General features: G+C 41.6%; 3 protein-coding genes across 7 annotated transcripts in view; 2 read left to right on the forward strand and 1 right to left on the reverse strand.

The window, feature by feature from the left end:
- LOC135204744 (gastrula zinc finger protein XlCGF8.2DB-like) overlaps positions 1-9,538 on the reverse strand; it is an 81,849-nt gene extending 72,311 nt beyond the window's left edge. The window contains exon 1 of the mRNA XM_064234908.1: positions 9,387-9,538. The gene's annotated coding sequence lies outside the window, so the exon portion shown is untranslated. The remainder of the gene's footprint in view (positions 1-9,386) is intronic.
- The window catches only part of LOC135204742 (zinc finger protein OZF-like), a 569,882-nt gene that overhangs the window by 489,895 nt on the left and 55,207 nt on the right, over positions 1-24,780 (forward strand). Inside the window, exon 1 of one of the 5 annotated variants that reach the window (XM_064234902.1) lies at positions 17,249-17,391. The exons of the other annotated variants lie outside the window; for them this stretch is intronic. The gene's annotated coding sequence lies outside the window, so the exon portion shown is untranslated. Of the gene's footprint in view, positions 1-17,248; positions 17,392-24,780 lie in introns of those variants that run through there. 5 annotated transcript variants of the gene reach the window in all.
- LOC135204743 (zinc finger protein OZF-like) overlaps positions 1-24,780 on the forward strand; it is a 535,786-nt gene that overhangs the window by 89,363 nt on the left and 421,643 nt on the right. The window lies entirely within an intron of this gene.

Here is a 24,780-nt window from a genome sequence, read left to right on the forward strand (position 1 = left end):
ATGAATGGTGTCTGGAAGAAAATTTGTCCTCAATTGTTTGTGAATTGATTTCCATGGGTTTGAGGACACAGTTCAGCTAGTTGTCAAGAACGTTGTTTGCCCTGAGTAAGGCAAATCAATTTGGAGATGGAGGTTGATGATGTTACAGAGCTGCTGGAGTCTCATGGCGAGGAGTTATCTGCTGAGGACCTGATACAACTGGAGAAGCAGATAATAGAGGAAGAAGAAGAAGCACCCACCCCAGAGCCTAAGGCTTTCACAAGGCAGGACTTGATAAGAGGTTTTGCAGAGTGCAGCAAGCGTTGTCAACTTTTGATGCTCAGGATCCCAACTTGGACAGGTTCACTAGGGTTTCCAGAGGCGTCATGGATTGATGCAGTGTTACAGGAGATCTTGGATGAAAAGAGGTCGCTCTCTGTTCAGACTAACCTGGAGCAGTATTTTAAGAAGGTAGAGAGGCCTGCAGAAGATCCTGTACCCTCTACCTCAGCTGCCTCTTGCTAATCCAGCACCTGCTGAATGTTCTGCTAACCCCAGCCACCACCTGCCCCAGTATCTCCAGCACCTTCTGTAGTTCTGCCTCACCTAAAGACTCCACCTGCCCCACATCTCCAGTTAGTATGTTCTGCCTCACCTCAAGAATCACCTGCCTCAGCATCTCCAGTACTAGTATGTTCTGCCTCACCTCAAGAATCATCTGCCTCAGCATCTCCAGCAACTTCTGGAGGTTCGGTTTTTTTCTCTTCACTAACCTCCCCCAGTCTCTCCAGCACCGCAGCTTCCTCTCCAGTGTGCAAGCCAATCAAACTAATAAAGGTAAGGAATTGTTCTCTCGTTGTTATTGATAGGTATTTACATTAAATCATGTGGTATTTTTCAATGTTCCGACTTACGCTGAAAATCGTGTTACGATGCATCGTAAGAACGGATCAACGTCGTAACTCGAGGGACCCCCTGTATATTTAAGCGAAACAGAAAACGCTAAATATAGAGGTGTGTTTGTGTCGTAATAACACTACAATACAACGGTAAAAGCTAAATCGGAAACTCCTGGAAGGCTGCAGGTAACGATTAAATGTCCTTAAATAAAATAGACAATGGGACCTCTCGGTTGCCATCCGAAGAGGTAACTACAGCAAGCGTATATGACTTGAACCAACCAGTAGAAAATAACGCAAGGCAAAATATGATATTGTTATGATACAATAAAGTTTGTTCATACTTACCAGGCAGACATATCCTATAGCTGAATTCGGAAATACAGCTACATATATATCTGACAGGCAAGTTTCATGAACAAATCTTAGAGAATCGAAGCGGACAGCTCAGCTTCTTCTGTTATTGGACATAAGCGTTCATTGACGTAGTCTACAAGTCTATTTCTTGTACGAGTCTGTGATTGATGAATGATGAGCTCTTCCGAACTCTAGTCAAAAAGAGCTTATCCGCTTATGCAATATAAAGTTATTGAGAATGTTTTGTCAATGCGAACTAACCCATTTACGGGACAAAGAGATATTTTTTGTCAATGAGGGTATCCCACTTACTTGACACAAAACGATAGTATATTGTCAATGGGGGGAAAGTCACTGAATTAACAAAACGTAATCCAGGAAGTCGAGCATATTATTTTTCGATTCCTGTATCAATCGAGGAAGGGCAAGAATCCTGTTAAGAGACTGGGCTTACGGCAGGTAGACCCCGATGTTTCATCTTTGGCAGCGTAGTCCGACTAGGAACTAACAAAATCTATTCATCTTGAAAAGCCCCTTCAGATGGACTAAAAAGCTTGCAACCTAAATTCATTGGCAGTATGGCAAAGGAAGTCGTGTTTGGCGCTTTCCTGAAGAGCGTCCTCTTGATGAGTGCCTTTGCAAGATTCCTACCGAACATCTTCGAGCATCATGACGTGGAGGACGTCGAGCTTTTACATAACCCGTAACTGCCTTATCGCAAAGTCTTGACTGGCGGTAGAGCAAACGAGGATCTTGCCTTGAGCTTTCCTTAACTCCATCCACCTTTGTTTCGAAAAGCAAGCATTAATTGACGAGAGACCTCTTGAATTCACGAAACCCGAGGTCTTGCTTGGTGGGTTTTGAAGACGAAGTTGTCTGTTCACTTTAAGCATCCTCCGAAGCACTGCTTACTTGATATTCTTTGCAGGTGGGGTAGAAGGTATCACCGAAGGTAGAGGTAAAAATTCTTTTAGGCCCAATCGTAAACAAGAGCTTGAAGAGTTTCAACAGAAAACGTTCAGCCAGGCGACACACCTGGCATGCGCTGGCGCGCGCTCGGTCGTCCACTGGCGCGCGTGCTTGGCATCCACTGGCGCGCGCTCGCCGTCCACTGGTGCGCGCTTGCCGTCCATCCGAGCGTCAAAAGAAGCGTGCAGAAAAAGCGTCACGCTCCTGACAGGCGTCAAAACAAGCGAGAGAAACTGCTTGCAGGGAAGAGGAGATACATCTCGGAGAGAAATCCGACTGCACGAAGCAGTCTCAGGAGAGGGTTGATCGTGTGAGAATACGAGGGGCGAGGGAACGCCTTCTTATTCTCACAGAAACAAAGCTCGGACGTCGCTCTCAAAAGCGTCCTGCTACTATGACTTCTTTTTCGTATTTTCTCGGTGGAAAGACATACACGTGATCAGGCGACGTTCGCCTTCTTACTTCTCACTGAAACGCATAACGCGAGAGAGAGAGAGAGAGAGAGAGGACGTGAAGCGTCCTCTTCTATAAGCTTCTATTTAGAGGGCGCGAGTCCTTCCGAAAGCTCCAACCCCTGCGCGGGGAGGACGCTTCGGAGGAAGAGAAAGCAATCCTACAGGATTCGTGCACGTGCACGCACTTTGGCAGCCTGAGGAGTTTCATCAGATACTGCCGAAGGCACGCCAGATCGGTGGGATTCCTCGTAACCTTCCTTCCGGGAATCAAGCAGAGGTCCCAGCCTAGAGGCGAAATAAGGCCGATCTTGACGCACCCTCCTCTACACAAGGGGCACTGTCACTGCACTTAGCCACTTCAACTTTTGCTCTCTAAAGCAAGCACTTTCGATTCTAAGTTACGCAATCAATAGAGTATCAGAGAAAGGGCATACCCTCTACAGACACTGATTAGGGCCCGGAAGGCAACAATACAGGGTTAGGAGTAACCAATTACAGAAGTAGCACTCTTCACAACAATGAAGGAGAGCGAGCACCTCTCGCAGACATATTCATAGCCTGTAGGCCATACTACAGGGTTGGGCAAAATAAAGTCTACAGGAGGTTAGCAGGTTCACTATCCTGACTTTTGTTTACTGATTAATTGCGTACATAAACGAATCATACGTCTTCCTTACAGAATAGACAAAGTCTCACACTCCTTACATGACAAATCTCAACAAAGAAGCAAGACCCATAACCCCTCGTGCATACTAAGTGCGGATCTACTGAAGCTTTCGGTAGCCACACCCTATCTTTGCATACAAACTCCTCTGAAACTAGCCTAACTAGATTCAGATATTATGCAAAAATGAATCAATTCAAAACAATTTTAAGATAGCGTATGCCTAGCCACAAATCCCAAGTAAATAAATCAAAAGACAATTAGGATACTTAGCGGCAATGAAGTTTCCAAAATCCTAAGACGGATTGGTACTGAAAACAGGTGTTTTCCAGCACCGGCGACAGAAAAATTATGAACAGAAAATGGGAATGGTTCCTGATACCCACCTCCCAGCGGCAGGAATGAGTACTAACCACCTGGCCGAACCACTGCGTCCGTGCCGGAAGTTTTTTAAATTCTGTCGGACTTCAGAAAAAGACAGCTATATATATATCTGACAGGTAAGTTTCATGAACAAAATGTGTATTTAATTGCATGTCTATATTCCCTTTTTTCGCAACCAAAATTACCCCCAAAAAATTACAGATATTTTCTGAAGTAACATTCAAGCAGACACGGCAAAATGACCCAACGTAGCCAATCTAGTGAATTCTAGTCGTCATAGTAATGCAATAACGATAAAATTGCTCTAATATGTATATATACTACAAATAGATATGCTAATTTTTCACTTATTTCCCCGGTTTTGTGCAAGTCTTTATACCAGTTTGGAAGGTAAACACCATACCAATTAGCAACACTGATAAACAATTGAAGAGCACGAAGACGCCGGACGTACCATTCACAAGCAAAGTTGTTGATATTTGAGTCAGGAATCTAGTTACGTTTTCAACAACGAAATATTTTCAAATTAATAATCATGATATGTAAAAATATTTATGCAATTCATGACCTTATACTGCCGTTTAACTATTTATTTAAATAATTATCTAGTGCACACTTCTTCTTCTTCTTCTACCAAAAATCGTAGTTTCCTTAAAAAAGTAGTGGTTGGAAGTCATTGCTATGATTGTTTGATGATTAAAGTGCCCCAGCATCTATAGGTACAAGTGGTGGTGTGGATTTAGCACAGGAAATGGGAAGTTTTGTGACACAAGCGACTCCGACTCCGCAAACATCGAGATGGTGTCAATCTTCGAAATATTGGTAGTTGTAAGTAAAAATTTTGAAAGCGTCATGGAGGTAGTGTGCACTGCATATGGCCAGACTTTTTATTACCCTTTGTTTAATCTTAAAATATAGCCTTAATTTCTAACTTTGAAGAAATTACTTACTTCGAAATAAGGGTAGAGGTCTCGAGCTGTTGCTCTCCCCACCAACAACTCGTGACTGATGACCATCTCCGGTGTCAGGACGTGTTAAAGCACTTTTTCGGAGGGTGGCCTCAGACGCTGTAGTGGCTCAACTAGTCCATATATAAGCTAACATTCTTCAAATGAGTGCTGGGAAGGCTGGGAAAGATAGTAGCTTGGCTGTGGTTACGAACGGCACGTCACACGGTTGCTGCCATATTGGATTTCAAAACTGCCTTGAAAACATATTTTACAAAGACCTCACATGCTTATTTTAGTTTGTATGGCGCTTTCATATATCACATTATGTTGCCGAAACTTCAATCTTTTGAATGGTATGCTTGAAGATATAATTGCATTCTTGTTTCACCAATTAAGTATCGAGTGAATAAGGCTGAGCCACGCGATGACGATGGCTCCATTGTGGTGTTTCCCCTTAAAGCCTTGGCTAGCCGTGTCCTTTTGTATGTAGAGTGCCTAATTCTCAGTGACCCCTGAGGCTAGTGCACGAAGCGAAACAATACCTCTTGCCAGAACAAACGAGCTTGCCAAGAATATTTAAATATGCGGATACGGCACGAAGCGCGGTTCCGCCATTCTTACTGACAGTACAGAGTTAAGAAATTCACCGTTAAAATCTAATTTCACAGTAATGTCGGTTAGTGGTAGCCTAGGCTAGTCCTGTCGTTTTACATGCAGAGTAGTGGTTCAAAGTTCTGTATGCAAGGTAGGGATCCCTAGGCTATCCTAGGTCAACCTTGTATGCAAGGTAATTGGTCAAACATTTTGCTTGTAAAGTAAGCAGATCAAAGGTTTGTATGCAAAGTTATGGGTCAAACTTTTCTATGTAGGGGGAAACATACAGTACAGGCCAACCCTCATCACGGTAGACGGGTCCTTATTCACTCGATATTTAATTGGTGAAACATGAATACAATTGCAACTCTAAGCATACCATTTAAAAGACTGAAGTTTCGTCAACATAATTGTGATATATGAAAGCCCCATACGAACTAAAATAAGCATGTGAGCTCTTCGTAACAAAATATGTTTTCAAGGCAGTTTTGAAATCCAATATGGCGGCTACGTTTTTCATGGACGGTTCTTCATCAGTGACGGACACCATCTTTCCCCCAGCCTTCCAGCACTCATTTGAACAATGTTAGCGTATGTATGTAACGTTTATTGATCTTACTCAAGATTGGCAGTTGTAATCAGCACAATAAACCAACATTTTGTTGCCTATATAGTGAAAGTATGAAACTTGTTATTCCCGGGGTTATGGTTGGAACTGAATTCATTCTTACCTTGTAATCGGCGGTTTTTTATCCTTACTGCCATCACAACTGAAACTCCACAGTGCTTATTTGATTGTTATTATACACATTTGGTCTCAGTTCACTCCACATTGCACTTTAAAACCCGTTGCTGTTCCTGGTTTCTAAGCGCGAGCCGCCATAAACACAATTACAAAGCAAGCAGACGACGACAGACGACGACAGACGACGAACTGCAAGTTTTATTCCCTAAACTGTTTACTTTACTCGTTATTTAGTTTTAAATTTACATTGTTTTTTATTTAAATTTTGATTAATTCATGTATATTATCCCTTTTTTTGCAACCAAATTACCCCGAAAAATTACAGATATTTCTAACGTAAGATAAAATCAAATGTGTTTTCTAACGTTTTCGTACATCTGGCTGCCGAAAACCCATAGAGGAACGAATACGGAAAAGTGCATAGAGGAACGACTACGTTTTTTTTTTTTTTTTTTTTTTTTTGCTTTTTTTGTTTTTGCTAGCACTTTTCATTTGATTCAGTCTTTATTAGTATTTTTGAATTTCTTAAATCAATCGTATGCCAGAAATAAATGTAACCTTTAATGTTTGCATGCTTTAATGTTTGCATGCTTAAGAATGGCAAAATCATCGTTGCCACATTAGTGGAGCTGCACACATACGCCGTTCCATTATCCTGTTAAGCGTCCGCCCTGATGAGCTCGCTGCTACGTACCGTCACGCTTTTTTGTAATCAGGGATCATAGCACTGATGATAGTTTTTTCAAAGTTTAATATTGATTTTTATGCTTGTTATTCATACTGTAATTAACTTGTTGGAAATTCTTCTCTCTCTTCTCTCTCTCTCTCTCCCGCTCTCTCTCTCTCTCTCTCTCTCTCTCCTCTCTCTCTCTCTCTTCTCGGAGTCCAGTCACTCGGCAAAGAAAAGTCATCTTCACTCCCGCAATTGGAAGAAAAGTTTGTATCATCACTGGAGGATTCAAGAATTCAGAAACTAGAGCTCTCATCATCAAATAGGTTTATCAATATCACACTCCTCATCTAGTATTTGATTGATCTCACCTAAAGAAATATGCCTCCTCTTTGGGACATTCATTGTGAAAGACGCGAAATCCAATTTGTCTCGATAAACGCCCGAAGCGTATTGAAGAAAACCAACAGGGACAGGCAGTTTTTCTAGCATAAGCGACCACCACCAGGAAGAGTTGCCAGGCTTGGAAATAAGTTTCCCATGTGCTGAGAGTGTTACCAAATGATGTTCCTACACTTTCTATGCGAGTAAACGTATTATTACGGGGCTGACGACTTGACAAGCACAGTTAAAGTCTTGAACGTAATATCCCGTTGAAGGCGCTACCGAGTAGATCGCGGTAAACGTATTATTAACGTGGGTGACGCTTAACAGGTTATAAACTGGTTTCCATGAATTCTAGTTGTCATAGTAATGCAATAATGATAAAATTGCCTTTAATATTTATGTATATATACTTCCAATACATAGCCTAATTTCACCAATTTCAACGTTTTGTGTGTAGTCTTATACCCAGTTTGGAGGTCAACACATACCGAAATGGCAACAGCCACAGAGAGAGAGAGAGAGAGAAGAGAAAGGAAGGCGGAGGAACGAAGAAGGAAAAGGGATGGGGGGGGGTTGGTTGGGGAGAGGGTAGGTGGAGCTTTATCCACGCTGTTCGTATCCATTTCTGCATAATGGAGTTTTTGTCTCTTGGTACAAGGACAGTGTCGTTATTCTTTACGATTAGTGATTCACGATACCCTTATAAATTACGGCACTGGTGTAATGCACTATAGCAAAATCTCGTTCTGTTAAGAGTGTTCGTTACAGAAATAGGTATTGCCCAAAAACCTGCTTGCACTGTCTCTGAAACCCCTAGTAGACATGCTGCTTAGTTGTCAATCAAGTTTTTATAACCAAGTATTTTTTACAAGCTAGCTATTGAATAAAATTTTTATTTTTCTCAGTCAAAACATATGCCCCTCAATGCTAACTTTCCTCTTTTAACGACTTTCTGGTCATTGCAAATTCGGCCCCATAATTTCTTATGGTGCGAAAACAGACAAGAGGCCCATGGACCGAAAAAGATTGCGTCACACTACGGCGATAATCCAGCAGTAAAAACATCTTCATATATCCAAAAAGTAAATAATAAAGATATATATGCGCATTACGATTATAACATTACATGTATAGCTGATAACCAATCTGCATGAATAACTGGTAAACTGTTCTGCAATGACAGTTGAGTATAGCAATTATTTACAATAGGTACGAAAGTCAAGATGTCGTGACGTCATAATACAGAACTTGAAAGAACGTTCTAATTCAGAAAAATAATTACTTAAATTTGAGTCAGAGTCGAGTTACTTTTTCAATAACGAATATTTTCAAATTAATCATCATAAATATGTAAAATATTGATGTTTTACTACTTATTTAAAAATTAGCCAAGAGCACGCTTCTCGTCATCTTCTACCCCAACAGCTGTTTTACGCCTGGCTTGTTGTTGATAGAAATCGTGTTTTCGAGTTGTTGTGATAAAAAGTTTGCTCCAGCGTCTGTGGGTACAAGTGGTGTCGGGATATTTATCACAGGAAATGGTTAGTTTATTGACACAAGCTACTCCGTAAACATCGAGATGGCGTCAATCTTCTAAATACCTCGAGTTGTAAGTAAAAATGTTGAACGCGTTTTGGTGAGATTTGCACTACGTTTGAGACCGTTTTCAGTACCCTCTGTTTAAATGTTTAAATCTTAAAATTTGGCCTTAATTTCTAACTTTGGGGAAAATACTTACTTCGAAAGGAGAGTAGAGGTCTTTAGCTCCGTTTCTCACCAATAACAAGTCGCGACTGATGCCCATCTCGGGTGTCAGGACGCGTTATAATGACTTTTGTTTTTCGGAGGGTGGCTTCCGCATTGATGGTAGGTGGCCTGCGTGGCCTGCTGTGATGATCTACCCTAAAGGGTCAACCGTAACAAAACCATAAACATGTACATTAATGTGTCTCTACACCGGGAATTGAGAGTTTCTATCGTCGTAAACGTCCGAGGCCATTTCCCCCCACCCCAAAAACCCAGTTTCCCATAAGGGTCTCCCTTTCCCCTTTGATGTTTTCCCTAAGCTTTCTTTTCACTAAGTCTACTACAAAATCGTTGTTCACAACAATTATTGTAATGTTCTCCATCTCAATTCCAAAACTGCAGTATGGCTACATGTAATAGATAGGTAGATAATTACAGATTTTTTCCCACGAAAATCGATCATCCGCGGATATGAGACCCCTCCATAGTCTCTATACATATGGGCAATACACGGACAATATACAGTCACTACTATACAGTCTACACAAAGTCTATATATAGTCTATAAGTAACCTGTGCTAACTCACCTATTAAGACAGGAATTGTGCGTTCACAGAGTCATATTCAATATCAGACGTTTGAATAAAGTCACGCAGTCAATGGAGTAGCATCAGTAGTAGTAGTAGGCGGGATACGTCTTTGAAACGGCTCCTTGCTTGTTTTATTCCTCCGTTGTTTGTGTTTGAGTTTCTTCTCTCTGAAATGCCACAATTCTTTTAGAAATTCTTTCCTATTTTCCGCTTCCTCCCTCAGCAGATCTACCAATAAGAGCATATTAACTACCAACCCCTCTTTATTGCCGCACAAAACGATATCTATTTCCAACCTCATTGTATGCTGGACAGTAAACTAAGAAACGTTCTCAATTTTCATTTTTCTTTCTCACAACACAGACATTTTGTACCTTCTCATTTTATCCTTTATCAGCTTTTGTGATGTGGATTGTATCGTCTTTTTCGAGCGCTGTCAAACTTCTCTCACAACAGGAAGGGAAATTTCTTTCATGACAGATTTTGTTGAACGTTTTGGGCGTCTTCTATTCGATTATGTTTATGTTTGAGACTGATCTGGTTCAGAAGTGGTTTCGGTTGCTTTTATTTATTCTATTAAGTCAATTGGTGGATAATTGTAAGTATTCAGTAGGAAAATAATTAATGATTTAATTTTTTTATCATTTGAATAAGTATATGGTAATTAAGGTAACTAATAGATGCGGTTTATGGTAGGTTAGTTGGTTATGGGTGGTGGCAATGTCTTTACAACGTCACCTCTTAATCTAAGAGTTATTTCTAATTGTTGAGCTCTTATTCTTTTTTCCTCTTTTTTTCCACATATTATTTAAAGTCTTTTCTTATTTCATTATGTTTTTGTTGAAGGTCAATTGATCTAATGCGTTCTTCCCTGAAAGCAAGACAATATAAAAAACAATGAAAAATATCCTCTTCTTTATTAACACAAAAAAGGACAACAGGTGTTCCCATTATTGTGTCTCTTTGTTATATTTAAATTCAGTGAGTTGGTTCTGGCTCTAAAGAGAATTATCGAGCCAAAAGTGTTGTCATAAATTTCTTCATCTTTTATTTCACTTTTCACTTTTTATTATAATAATTTACGGAGGCTCACTTTATTTTCCAAGTCTTCTTCCCACTTCACTGTGCCCCAGATTCTGGTTTTTTGTCTTTTAATTTCTGTTTTGGACATTTCTTCCAGTTTTCTTAAATTGATTTTAATTTCGTGCTTGTACTTTTCTACTATTCTCCACCATTTTCTTTCATTTTCTTGCATATCTATAATTATTTTCTTCAGTAACTCTTTCCTTCCATTTATAGTATTATTTACATAATTTAGCTTTCCACTTATAATTCTGCTTTTCATGGAAGATGCTCCTATATCCCCGCTTAATGTGGCTACTACTGTACTTCTACAAGGTCCTAATATTTTTTCTATAAACCCCATTCTCTATTCTTTGCAATTTTTTCTATTTCTGTATCTGTTAAAATAACTACATTGGTCCCATATAAGACTGATGGTAGAGCTATATTTTTCCCATATGTTTTACCTTTAAGCACTTTTTTACAGCTTTCTCTATCACTGAATAGGTTAGGTTGGCTAAATTCTGCTGCTGTGTCCATCTTCCTTTTTCTGTAGCTTAAACAGATTTCTAGTATTGTTTACCTTTATTCCTAAATATGTTATACTCTCCCGCACTTTTATATCCTCAATCTCTTCTGGTTTATCCTTCATATTGAAAATAATGATGCTGCTTTTCTCTTTATTCATTTCTAGCCCATATTTATTTCCTATATCTATAAAAAATCTTTATATTTTTCCTTGCATCTTCTATATTTCCTGCTAATACTAACCCATCATCAGCGAAGAAAAGTTTCCTTATCTTTACTAATTCATTTTCGAATTCTGTCCCTTCCTCCTCCATTTTCTTGATTATTAAATATGTCATCAATTTGAAAAGTGATGTAGAACCTGTGCACCCTTGCCTAATTCCACTGGTAATTTCCATTTCCTGTTCATCCCCTCCCTAGGTCTATAATGTTCTATCTTCGTATATATTAGCTACTGCCTCTATGATTATTGCATGTATTTTGAACTGTTTCATGACTTTAATCAGACCTTCTCTGTTTACCGTGTCACAGGCGGTTTTTCCCCGCCACGACATTAAGATACGAGAATAAGAATAATAATACTATTTGTATACATATACACTTTTGTCAGTCTTCTTGCCTGGAGACAGGGGTCGGAGAATGGTACTGTGTCATAGTTGACACGGTGGGTATGAAGACTGATGACCTTTACGCTGCCTGGGAATTAGGGTAGGCCTGTCCTACCTGCTATTGCATGATATTCCTTGGGTGTATGGGTCTTACTACTGATGAGGCCAGGTGATTTTCTTCCCACCGGGAGGCAATTGAAGTGCTGACTTCCATTTTAGGGGTACTGAAGAAAATTCCTGGTATTCAGATTGTTTCTTTATTACTCATTACATCATGCCAAATTTCTCCCAGGCCTAGTCTCCTGGACTTGATTAATTTACCGTGTCTTCAGAACTCCTGGACTAGATCTCTGGACTAGATCCCCTGGACTAGATCCCTTGCAAGGGATAGATAACAATTTGCATTATTAATTTGGTAAAATAGCCAAATTGAAGGCTGGACTGATGATGCCTAACACTCTAGAGCATTCATGATTCTTACATGTGTTGCTAGTGTTACCAAAATGCAGACGAAAGATTCAGGGCAGCGCTCCCATACTCAAAGTGAAAGATAAACAAAACAAGGGACTGGCTACACTGCCACGCACTCGTGTTCACAACAAAAATGAAAATATTTTATAGTTCCATTCACTTACAATAGCAGTGTAAAGATATTAGAGGAGGATGATGAATCAATTCCTAAATAAATCACTAATAATTAAAGGAATATTTTTCCCATAACAACCGAGTCAAAGGCTTTACTGTAATCGACAGCTATTACTATTAAAAGCTCTCTTCTACACAATATTGTAGGATATTATCTTCAATCCTACTCCCTCCTGTGAATCCTGCTTGGCATTCGTGATCTTCATTCAATCTGAGGTGTACTTCTTTTTCGTCTTTTATCAGCATCATGAATACTTTGTATGATATATTTAATAAAGCTATTGGCCTTAGATCCTTAGCCCTTGGTTTCCTTTTCTTTTCTTTCATTTTCGTTCTCGATTTCTTCCAAGATTCAGGCTTTCCTTTGATTTCTAGCTCCTTGTTGTAGCATCTAACCAATGCTTCTATACAGGTTTTGCTCTTCATTAATGCTTTGTAAAGCTCTGGTTTGATTCCATCTGGGCCTGCAGCTTTTTTAGCTTTGAGCTTACTTAGAAAAGCTATGACTTTTTCCTTGGTTATCAGAGGTTCCTGCATTGGGATTATCTTCCTTTTGCATTCCATCAATAGGGCCATGTGTTCTCTTAGTACTTCTGGGAATCTATAGTCTCCAATTCTTATGATATCATCTTCTTCTGTCAATTCATTTTGCATATTCCATCCTTTTGTCTTCGTTCCAGATTTCCTTTATTTTATTTTCGTGTTTGCTGTAAATGGTTCTCCAATAGCTCACTAATTCATCCTTTGTTTCAGCCTCATTTAGCTTGCTTTCCTGTTCGTTATATAAGTGTATAGTTTCTTTTTTGGCTCTTTGCTCATTTCTTAACTTACCAATAGTTTCCCAGAGCTCTTTGTTTTTGTTTCTTCTTATTTCTTCTGTTATTTTCTTTTCATAAATTGTTATCTCTTCTCTTATTAATAGCTGCACTTCCTTTTTCTTTTCTTCTCTAGACTTTCCTTTACGACATTGTCGCTCTCATTTCTTTTTCTTCTATTCAGCCCTCTTTTCTTTTTTTTTTTTTTTTTTTTTTTTTTTTTTTTTTTTTTTTTTTTCCTTTCCTTAACACCTCTTCTTATTTCTCATTGAACCTAGGTTGATTCTTCTCATTCTCCTATTTCCTCTACTTTTTCCTCTACTAGCATCTTTCTCCTATATGTTCTCACTAGCTTGTCTTCTGCTACTTCTTTTATTGATAAGTCCATTTCTGAGATTCTGTCTATGTCTTTATCTATTAAGATCTCTTCTCGTTTTTTAATAAAGTCACTTATGCTACCTTCATCTGTTTTGAAGTATTTGACTTCCTCCCATTCACTCTTGTTTAGATTCTTGTTCTGTCTTTTGAATGTCAGTTAATGGAAATTAGGTTATGGTCAGAGATATAAAATTAATTTTGTCTTCATCAATTACCATCTCCTCAAATTTCCATAGAACTTCTCATTGACTAAAGCAAAATCTATTACACTTTTCATCTCTCCTCTCCCATGTAGACTCCAGGGCATCTGTCATCTCCATTAAGTAGTATTAGCCTATGCTCATTCATCCATTCTAGTATTATTTCCCCGTTTCTGTCTGTATTCTGGTGGCCTAAGAAACCTACATGGCCATTAAAATCTCCTAATATTAATAATGATTCTTGGTCATATATGTTTTTAATAATGTTTTCACATTCCAATTTTATTTCCTACTGATAAGTATAACAACAAAATATGAATAGTATTATTGTATATTTTTCATTTAACATACAATAAAACTTTGCTAATGGTCTCAACCTTGTTTATCTCTGTGTTAACACTGTTTCTATATAGCATAATTAACCCTCCTCCTTTTTTGTCTTTCATATCCCTCATATTTTCTTTACTTAATGCTAATTTGTCTATTTTCTGATGGGTGTCAGTTAAACAAAATATCTTATTAGCATTGTCTATAACACTTTCTTACTAACTTCTGTTTAGTTAAAAATTGTATATTTATCATATATTCTTTGTAGATACGTTCGTGCACTTACACACGCACACGAACACGCACACAAACTACTGCAAGTGAAAAGGCAAATATTGTGAGATCGAGTATACACTGAGAGTTTGCAGGGATGAAATGCAGCTCCTTCCCAAGTCCTGGACAATCAAAGCCCTCAGGAGAAAGACCTCGGTAACGATCAGAAGCTGAATCAGGTCGACAGGAGAGAGAGAGAGAGAGAGAGAGAGAGAGAGAGAGAGAGAGAGAGAGAGAGAGAGAGAGAGAGAGAGAGATCCTGGGGCTAAAATCAGCACCTTGATTATATAAAAATCTTCTCCTCAGCAACAACGGCTCCTCCTCAATGGGAACGACTCTCAGGAGGTCGGAGAGGAAGAAGAAGAAGAATAAGAAGAAGAAGACTCTTGTTCTCATGACCATGTTCCAAAAAGCACTGAAAAGGGAAAAAAGATAAGAATTAAACCAAGATATCCAGACTTTGAGAGAAAAGAGGAGAGAAATGAAGAAGCTGAGTTCATAGATAACTTCAAGCAAAAACAGTACACAATTAAGGGAACTGGAAACAACAAAGGATGCGTGTATCATAATGAAAGCCAGACTGAATCTGTTGACTTAAAGGGCAAATTTAAGGACGAGGTCTGTGAAATAAGCAGAGTGGAGGAGGACACCACCGAACATTTATTTATGTGAAATCGTTACAAAAAACAAACCAGGACATAAATTTAGGGACACTGACATCCCCTAACAGAAAGCTGGGAGAATATATAAGGATACTAGCCCTCAAAATTAAGAATGTTCTTAATTAACCTGGAAAGGGATGGATGTCAAAGCTAAGTAGATATAACGGCGCTGCCTCAGATTTAAAGAAGAAGAAATGAGAGGTGGTTGGGTTAACCATAGATATAAAGCCTAGATGCCGCATCGGCCGGCCGGACATACGTCAACAAGTCCGCCATCTTGGCGCGGTAATTCAAACAATGCAGCAGGCTGCAGTATATGACGTTTTTCCGCCACTATTCGCTTAATATTGCACGGATTTTCTTGTCTGATGGCTCGTTACAAAGCTTATATAATTCCCTACAAGGATCTAATAAAATAAAGTTGTTCCTTATTGTTTGAAAGTTAACTTGCAATGACTTTGTTTTAGCAGGTAGGGGGAAGGAGGGGCTAGTTGTACACAAATGTTAATATTTACCCATAACTATTGCTGTAAACAATAATTTGAAATGCTGTGATAAGACAGTGACTAAAGTAGGCCTACAGCTATGGATCTGTGCAAACTTACAAGTAAAATCTTTGTCTCTCGAAGTGCCTCTGTTAAAAAATCCCCTAATATAATTTTTGGCACAGGCCTACAAGTTTAAGTCATAAAAACTGTAGGGTTGAGCCTAAAATGAAACTACAGTAGGCCTAGGAGAATAAACTAGGATTTCTGTGTTATCTAGCCTTTGCATCTCTGCCTGCTCCTTTGAGCCTGGGTGGGAGTGGGGTTCTTCCATTTTTTGGAACGGGATGCTCCTCAGTGAATTCTGACCTCTAGACTGGCTTTGGAAAATTTAGCGGGTATCAAGAGACCTCGTCTAGTGGCAAAAGTGACCTATCTCTAGACCTAATTTTTATATGGTGAAATAATTATATAGAACTTAAATTTTTTCACAAAACTACCTATAATTTGCTCAGACTAAGATATATCATTATGGCAAGCATTAACAGTTCAATATAGCTCATCTCTAGACCTGTGTTGTCAAGGACCCAAATTATTATACCTTATTTGGGATAAGGGCCTGGGGCATCTCTATACTTCTATAGACCAAAATTGCCAAAATGAGCCAATCCTCCGACGAGCAACCTGTATACCCAGGTCATAGTAACCGCGCCCCCAACCCCCCCCCCCCACAACCGAGCCTTTCAGCCTAGACCACAATATAAGGCCAGTCTAATTTTTTTTCAGCTAACTGTTCATCTGTTCATTGGTTTGGTCACACATGTATAAATTTAAAGCTGTGGGTGGCCTTATGGGTCATTAAGCCTATACTTTGAGGTAACAACTCTCAAAATGTATTGCACAATGATTTATTTTCATGATATTTGTTCTTACATTGAATGTATATATAACATTTATTGTACATCTGTGGCATTTATTTATAAAAAATATTCCCAGCAAATTTAAACAAGTTTTTTTCATTGCTGTTTCCAACAGTTTTAATGATACTACATTGTAATGATAATCTATATGCATTGATATGAAATCAGCAGGCTATATCAAAACATCAACAAAAACTCATTATGTGCCTTGCTTGGCCATTTAGTTCTTATTACAAGGACCAGATTAACACTAATATTACATAGCTATAATGCAGTGAAAGAAATCTAGAAACATCAAATTAGTGTCCAACATTTACCCTATTGACCTAATGGCCCTTAAACAATATTGTTTTAACCATTTTTTTTGTAGGCTGTCTTATCACAGCATTTCAAATTATTGTTTATAGCAATAGTTATGGGTAAATATAACATTTGTGTACAACTAGCCCCCTTCCCCCTACCTGCCTGAAAACAAGTCATTGTAAGTTAACTTTCAAACAATAAGGACAACTTTATTTTATTAGATCCTTGTAGGGAATTGTGTAAGCTTTGTAACGAGCCATCAGACAAGAAAATCCGTGCAATATTAAGCGAATAGTGGCGAAAAAACGTTAGATACTGCAGCCTGCTGCATTGTTTGAATTACCGCCCCAAGATGGCGGGCCTGATGACGTGCGCCAGCCTATTCAGCTAGCGCCGATGCGGCATCTAGGCTTTTATATCTATGGGGTTAACAGTAAAGTAGAAATATTGTATTATATCCAATTTAGAAATATCTGTAATTTTTCGTGGGTTATTTTGTGGCAAAAAAGGGAAAATAGTCATGAATTAAAATACAAAATTTTGAAGTAACAGAAAGTTAAACTAAATAATGAGCAACGTAAACAATTAATAAACAACGTAGCAGTGTGCCCGCAACTGTGTTTGTGGATTGGGAGCTTAGGAGGAAACAGGAACCAATAAAACAAGCAAGGGAGCCGTTTCATAGGAGTATCCCGCCTACTACTACTACTGATGCTACTCCATTGACTGCGTGACTTCTATTCAAACGTCTGATATTGAATATTATTCTGTGACCACACAATTCCCGTTTAATATGGTGAGTTAGCAAAGTTACAGGTTACCTATAGACTATATATAGACTCTGTGTAGACTGTATAGCCTATTGTCTGTGTATTGACTTAGCTATATGTATGGAGACTACCCTTTTCATTACCCTCTGTTTAAATCTTCAAGTATGGCGTTAATTTCTAACTTGGAGAAAATAGGCTACTTACTTCGAAAGGAGAGTAGAGGTTTTTAGCTCCTTCTCTCACCAACAACAACTCGTGACTGATGACCATCTTCGGTGTCAGGACGCATTATAATGTACATTTTCGGAGGGTGGCCAGCCGTGATAGTCGGTGAGTTGGGTCAGTCCACGCGGTGTTTTACCCTATAATTGTTATGAACAACGATTTTGTAGTTGACTTAGTGAATAGAAAGCATAGGAAAAACATCAAAGGGGAAAGGGGGACCCTTGTGGGAAACCAGGGTTTTTGGGGTGTGGTGGTGGGGGGGGGGGTACCGCCTCTGACGTTTACGGCGATGGAAACTCTCAATTCCCGGTGTAGAGGACATTAATGTACATGTTTATGGTTTTGTTACGGTTGACCGATTACTTTGCATACAAGGTTGACCTAGGATAGCCTAGGACCCCATACCTTGCATACAGAACTTTGAACCCTAGGTACTATACATGTAAAACGACAGACTAGCCTAGGCTACCACTAACTGTCATTACTGTGAAATTAGATTTTAACAGTGAATTTCTTAATCTGTACTGTCAGTAAGAACATGGCGGAACGGCGCTTCGTGCATTATCCGCATGTTTAAATATTCTTGGCAAACTTGTTTGTTCTGGCAAGAAGTATTGTGTAGCTGCGCGCGCTAGCTCAGGGGTCACTGAGAATTAGGCACTCTACATACAAAAGGACACGGCTAGCTAGGCTAGGCTATAATTCCCCACATATCTGTAATATTTAACACTGTACTCGTTACCACAGACTGACCTACCACTTTATATACAAATGGTGGCACCATACATGTACCTATGTGCCCATTTAGGGCTAATAGATCTGTTCGAACACGTGCTTTGGCACTGGCTTCAAACTAACCGAAACACTAATTTAGGCCAACTTAAAAATTAATATACAACTTAGCTTATTCAGAGTCGCTGCTGTCCGACGACCATGAAGGCCTCAGCTCGGCTTCTTTGAAATGGTCGGGGGATCATATGCTTCGCAGATAGAAGGTCCTGGTCTTATTGTTTCAGACCGGGAAATTAAGTCTGAGAGGGGGGATGTCGGGCAGCTTCTGAACAAATAGACACGCTTGATCAGATTCAAGAATGCCCAAAAGGACACGAAATATCTTGTAGGTACCGTTTCTGGATGCAGTATGTAGAAAAATAGCTTTCATAAAGTTTCTCTGTGTACCATGTCTTGGTAATGCACTCCTTTTAAGAACACGCCACTGTGATTCTATAATGTTAATGTGTACAATCGCATTGTCCGGGCTAACAAAATCATTGTTCATAACAATTATAATGCTCCCCGTCTTGATGAATTCGTCGGTGTTGCGTAGAAACCGTATCACAATGGATATATACAAATGAGTACAATTATCAAACTCGTCTGCAGAGACACTTTATGGGAACACTATAAAATGTACACTTACCATGATGGTGGTTAACGAGGGAAAGAGCGATGTTCTTCAGGTGAGGCTGTGAGTGTGTGAATCATATTCATAAGATGCGTTTTTATTGGTCGTTTCAAAATTGATCCATATCCCTTGGGATTGACCTAGGTCAACCTCATGTACGATCGGTCATTTTTGTACATGAACTTTCCTGTCAGACATATACTTAGCTTACGTCTCTGACGTCACGACAGAATTCAAAACTCGCGGCTAACGCGACAGGTAGGTCAGGTGATCTACCTTACCCGCCGCTGGGAAGCGGGTGTAAGAACCAACACACCTTTCTTGCCAGATTTTTTCTGTCGTCGGTGTCGACCACACCTGTTGTCGGTACCTCTTGACAGTTGGATTCTTTTCTCGTTTTCGCCCTGGATTGTTTCTACGGACTTTTGGTGAAGTACCCTTGTAATGAATGTGAAAAGCTGAATGAGGATGAATGGAAGTCTTTGTCTTCCTACTTGAGGAAGCTTGAAAAGGATAAAGTTAGGAAAGCTTCTTCCAGGAGCAGTAGTAGATCTCGTATTAGCGAGTTGGAGGTAGATAATCCTATTTTAGAAGTAGCTCCTTTGTCAGTTTCAGCTCCTGCTCCCTGCACCGAAGCCGAAGATGCGCCTTCGGAAGTGGCCTCCATGAAAGCCACCATTCGCAGTATGGAGAGGAAAATCAAACAATTAGAAGGTAAGAGTGATTCCAATAGTGATTTGTGCAGTGAACCCAGTGCAGTGGAGGGTGCGTCTGATCGGCTCCCTAATGCTTCCAGGCCTAGACCTCTTCCAGACTCCCAGTCCCAGTGGAGGAGGAAAGTCGAAAGCCGCAGGGAGGTTAGGGAGCATCCCCAACGGTCAGGCGTCCCCTCGGTAGCTCCTGTTGATCGTTCCCAGGCTACCTTGGATCGCTCCAAGAGAGAAATTTTGCGCCAATGCTTCTCGTCTTCGCCTTCGCCTCTCCTAAACAGGAGGATGGAGCTCTTCGGAAGCTCGCGCCCTTCGAAGAGAGCCTGGAACGCTCCCTGCGACCCGCCCTTCCAGCCCTGAAGTTTTTTCGGAAGAGCCTGAGGTGGAACGCGAAGAAGCGTAAGCGATCTCAGGAGTATCGTTCCCCGAGCGGAGATCGAGCCTCGTCACCATGTTCACAAGTTTGTGAATTCTCCTGCAAGGGTGTTGGCTAACCTTCAGGCGCAGATTTCGGCTCTGGCTGGCTCTCTTTGCGTGTCTTCTCGTCGTAGGAAGGACGTCTCGCTTCCTGTAAAGAAGTCCAGGTCCCCTCTCCTGACTCTCGCTATTCGACGGAAGCGGCGCGCTCACCTGTGCGTTCGGATTCTCGCAGGAGGCTTTCTGCTTCGGACAAGATCACATCTGAGTCTAAGCGACATTCGCCTGAAAGACAGGTTTCTCCTTCGGACAAGGAGCAAACTGCTCGCAGGAGATCTTCACCCTACAGACGCTCTTCTCGAGACAGGATCGCTCCCCTTGACAGGCGCCAAGAGCCTAGTAGGCGCTACTCGCCTCGTAGCCGCTCCTCGTCTCGCCTCCCGACTTTCACTCGCCTCGAGTCAGGCGCCGAGAGCCTAGCAGGTGCTTCTCCCCTTGTAGGCGCTCACCTAGTAGGCGCTCGTCGCCAGAGATCCTCTCGCCTCGGTTCAGGCGCCAAGAGCCTGGTAGGCGCTTCTCGTATGGCAGGCGCTGTTCGCCTGGTAGCCGCTCTCCTTTGGATAGGCGCCAAGAGCCTGATAGAAGTTCTTCTTCAAACAGGCGCTCTGCGCCTGACTGCCGCCTTACTCCTGTTAGGCTCCAAGAATCTGGGAAACGCACTCCTCCAGACAAGAAGGATGTTGCAAGTAGACACTTTCCTGAAGCATTGTCTCCAAGACGTATACGTCTACTTCCTCTAGAGACTCTTTTAAGAATAGTCGCGCCTCTAAGGATCATGAGGCTCTTCAGCTCAGGAAGAACAGGACCCCTCAGAAGAAGAAGGACCAAAAGACTCCTCTGTTTCCTCCTATAAGAGGCTGACAGAGTTACTCCTGCAAGAGTTTGGAGATATCCTTTCTCCTGTGCTCCCCCTTCTCCTCTTTCGTTATTCTCCACTTCGAAGACGTCGAAGGTTTCGTCTTGTGTAAGGATGAAACCTACTGTTTCCATGAAGAAGGCGCTTAGAGGTTTTGGGGAATGGCTCCTTTCTAAGGAAGAGAAAGGGAAGACGGTTTTTTCTTTCCCTCCGTCTAAACTGACTGGCAGATTGGGATTCTGGTACGAATCGGGAGAACCTTTAGCCTCGCTCTCCCTTCGTCTGCGGACTCGGACTTCTCTTCATTGGTGGATTCTGCTCGTCGTTCCGCCCTCTTGTCCGCCAAGACTACGTGGGGATAATGAACGAACTTGACCACCTACTGAAGGGAATGTTCCGAGTCCTGGAAGTTTTCAACTTCCTTGATGGTCTTTAGGTGTTCTGGCTAATAAGACCCAGACCCCAGATTCTCTGTCTCCTGAAGATCTTAACTGTGTCCTCACTTGCATGGATAAAGCAGTGAGAGACGGATCGAGTGAAGTCTCCTCACTGTTTGGAGCTGGAGTGATTAAGAAACGGTCGGTCTACTGTTCGTTTCTCACGAAGGCAGTGTCACATGCGCAAAGGGCCTCGCGTTATGTATGCTCAAACTCTCTCCTCTGCTGTTCCCAAGAAAATTATTCAAGATGTCTCGAGTGCCCTTTCAGCTAAGGCTACTCAGGACATGTTAGCCCAGGCGGCCAGGAAACCTCGCTCTGTCTTCCAACCAAGGCCAAGAAAGAGACTCCTCTGAGACAGGAGCCCTTTCGAGGAGGACCCGCTGTCAGAGGTTCTGCAACCAGAGGGACTAGACCTTTTAAGAGAGGTAAAACCTTCTCTAAGTCAGTCAGAGGGAAGAAATAGCGATCAAGGACTCCAGACATCAAGTGGGTGCCAGACTACTGAAATTTGCCGACGTCTGGGCCCACAAAGGGGCAGACAATTGGTCCCTATCGATTGTCAGCAAAGGATACCTCATTCCCTTCTCGTCAAGACCACCATTGACGACAACTCCGAGGGAGTTGGTAGCCAAGTACAAGGACCCCATCATGAATCAGCCCTTTCTCTAGCAGTAGATCTCATGCTAGAGAAGGAGGCTATAGAACTAGTGAAAGATCCCCAGCTCTGCGGGCTTTTACAACAGACTATTCCTAGTTCCGAAGAACTCAGGAGGATGGAGACCGGTGTTGGATGTAAGCGCCCTGAACGTCTTTGTGGAAAAGAGGAAGTTCGCCATGGAGACAACTTCCTCAGTGTTAGCGGCTCTCGTCCAGGGGACTGGATGGTGTCTCTAGACCTTCAGGACGCTACTTTCATGTGCCGATCCATCCTTCTTCACGGAAGTATCTACGATTCATGATGGGAGGGAGGAAACATCTTCCAATTTCAAGGCCTTGTGCTTCGGCCTATCAACTGCACCCCAAGTTTCACGGGGTTAATGAAAAAACGTGGCGCAATGGCTACATTTGGTTTGGAGGGAGTGAGGGTGTCGCTTTATCTCGACGACTGGCTAATCAGAGCAGAGTTCAAGAAAGATGTCTGGAGGACCTTCAAAAGACCCTTACATTGGCAAGTTCTCTGGGACTTCTGGTGAACTTCCAGAAGTCTCAATTAATCCCCAGTCAAGAGAGGATCTATCTGGGGATTCGGATAGCTTCTCTGGCTTTTCGGGCTTTTCCGTCGCCAGAGAGGATAGCTCGTTGCTACGAGAAAATAACGACCTGGAGCAATTCGTTTCTCTAGGAAGGTTGCATCTCAGGCCTCTACAGTTCTTCCTATACCAGAACTGGAGGCGTCTCTCCCTAGATCTGGAGTTCTCCTTCAAGATCTCAAGGGAAATCAAGAGAGACCTTCGGTGGTGGAACAACCCACTTCGATTTGTGGAAGGAATGTCTCTTTATATGCCGAACCCCAGCCATGTGTTTGTTTTCCGACGCATCGGAAGCAGGTTGGGGAGCGACGCTCGGACAAGAGAAAGTGTCAGGCACCTGGAAGGGGGATCAGGTGTCCTGGCACATCAACAAGAAAGAGTTGATGGCAGTCTGGATGGCATTGAAAGCCTTCGAACCTCACGTCCGAAATGCAGTAGTGCAGGTCAATTCGGACAACACAACAGCCTTGGCGTACATCAAAAAAAACAGGGGGGGACGCACTCCTTCTCCCTGTACGAAACAGCAAGGGATCTTCATGCTGCTGGTCTCAAACAAGGAAGATCAGTCTTCTCACCAGATTCGTACAGGGAGAAAGGAACGTCAGGGCCAATCTCCTGAGCAGGAAGAATCAACTCCTGCCTTCCGAGTGGACCTCCACTCAGAGGTATGCCAAGACCTGTGGAGAAGATGGGCAGACCTCACATCGATCTCTTTGCAACAGCAAAGAACGACAAGAATCGAATTTACTGCTCCCCGATCTCAGACCCAGGAGCAGTATCAGTGGATGCGTTTCTCCTAGATTGGACAGGGCTAGACGTCTACGCCTTTCCCCCCTTCAAAGTACTGGGACAAACCCTCAAGAAATTTACTATCTCGGAGAGACAAGAATGACGCTAGTAGCTCCGTTCTGGCCCGCCCAAGATTGGTTCACAGAGGTACTGGAATGGTTGGTGGACTTTCCAAGAGCACTTCCACAAAGACAAGATTTGCTCAAACAACCCCACTTCGACAGGTTTCACAGAAACCTCCCCGCTCTCAATCTGACTGGCTTTCGACTGTCAAAAGTCTTGTCAGAGCGAAGGGGTTTTCGACAAAAGCTGCTAAGGCTATCGCCTCAGCTAGAAGACCTTCGACCCTTAAGTCTACCAGTCGAAGTGGGATGTCTTTCGCCGTTGGTGCAGGAACCAGAAGTTTTCCTCTTCCAGTACCTCTGTGACTTCAGATAGCAGATTCCTAGTTTTCCTCAGAGAAAAATGCGGTTTGGCAGTATCTACTATCAAAGGATACCGAAGCATGCTGGCTGCGGTGTTCAGACATAGGAATTTAGATCTTTCGAATAACAAAGATCTTTCATGATCTATTAAGATCTTTGAATCTTCAAGAAAACTTCGAACGAGTTCCAAGTTGGAACTGGATGTGGTTCTCGTTTCCTGAGGTCCGCTAGGTTTGAACCACCACTTGTTCCGATACGTAATACAAACCATCGGTCCTTTAACAATAGGAAGTAGCTAGCGGCAGCTGGAACGGTTGTAAGCTTCGAACAAGGGGAGAACGGTAGTTAACTGCTTGTCCGACAGTCGCGCGCCGCGCGACTGGGAGGTAACAAATCACTTTTGCTTTCGGCCGCGGGTGTGAAGGACGTGTTCGTCATCGCTCTCTGCGCCCGCTTCATCGTCGTATGCTTTGTTTATATTGTGTTTTCTATAATGGTTGTTTGACTTGAAAATGAAACTGTAAGTACACTGTTTTCATTTTCATTACTTAATTATGAACCAACATGGAGTTATCGCCGTAGATGCGGCGATTTTCCTCTCTTTTCATGAATTGAACCCTTGAATTATGTCTCGGTGCGAGGGCGGGCGCGCTCGCGCCGAGTTCATGTATTTTGGGCGAAAGTGTGTAATTGAAAAATGTAAGTACTCTTTTCATTATATTTTTGCCCTGTGCGTTCGTTACCGAGAGTGTGATTGCGCTCGGCACGAGCCTTTTAATTTTGTATAATAGAATGCAATGAAAGTGGATTCGCAATTGCAAAATTCTTTTCATTTTCA

This window comes from Macrobrachium nipponense, chromosome 47 (assembly GCF_015104395.2).
Source record: "Macrobrachium nipponense isolate FS-2020 chromosome 47, ASM1510439v2, whole genome shotgun sequence".
NCBI lineage: Eukaryota > Metazoa > Arthropoda > Malacostraca > Decapoda > Palaemonidae > Macrobrachium > Macrobrachium nipponense.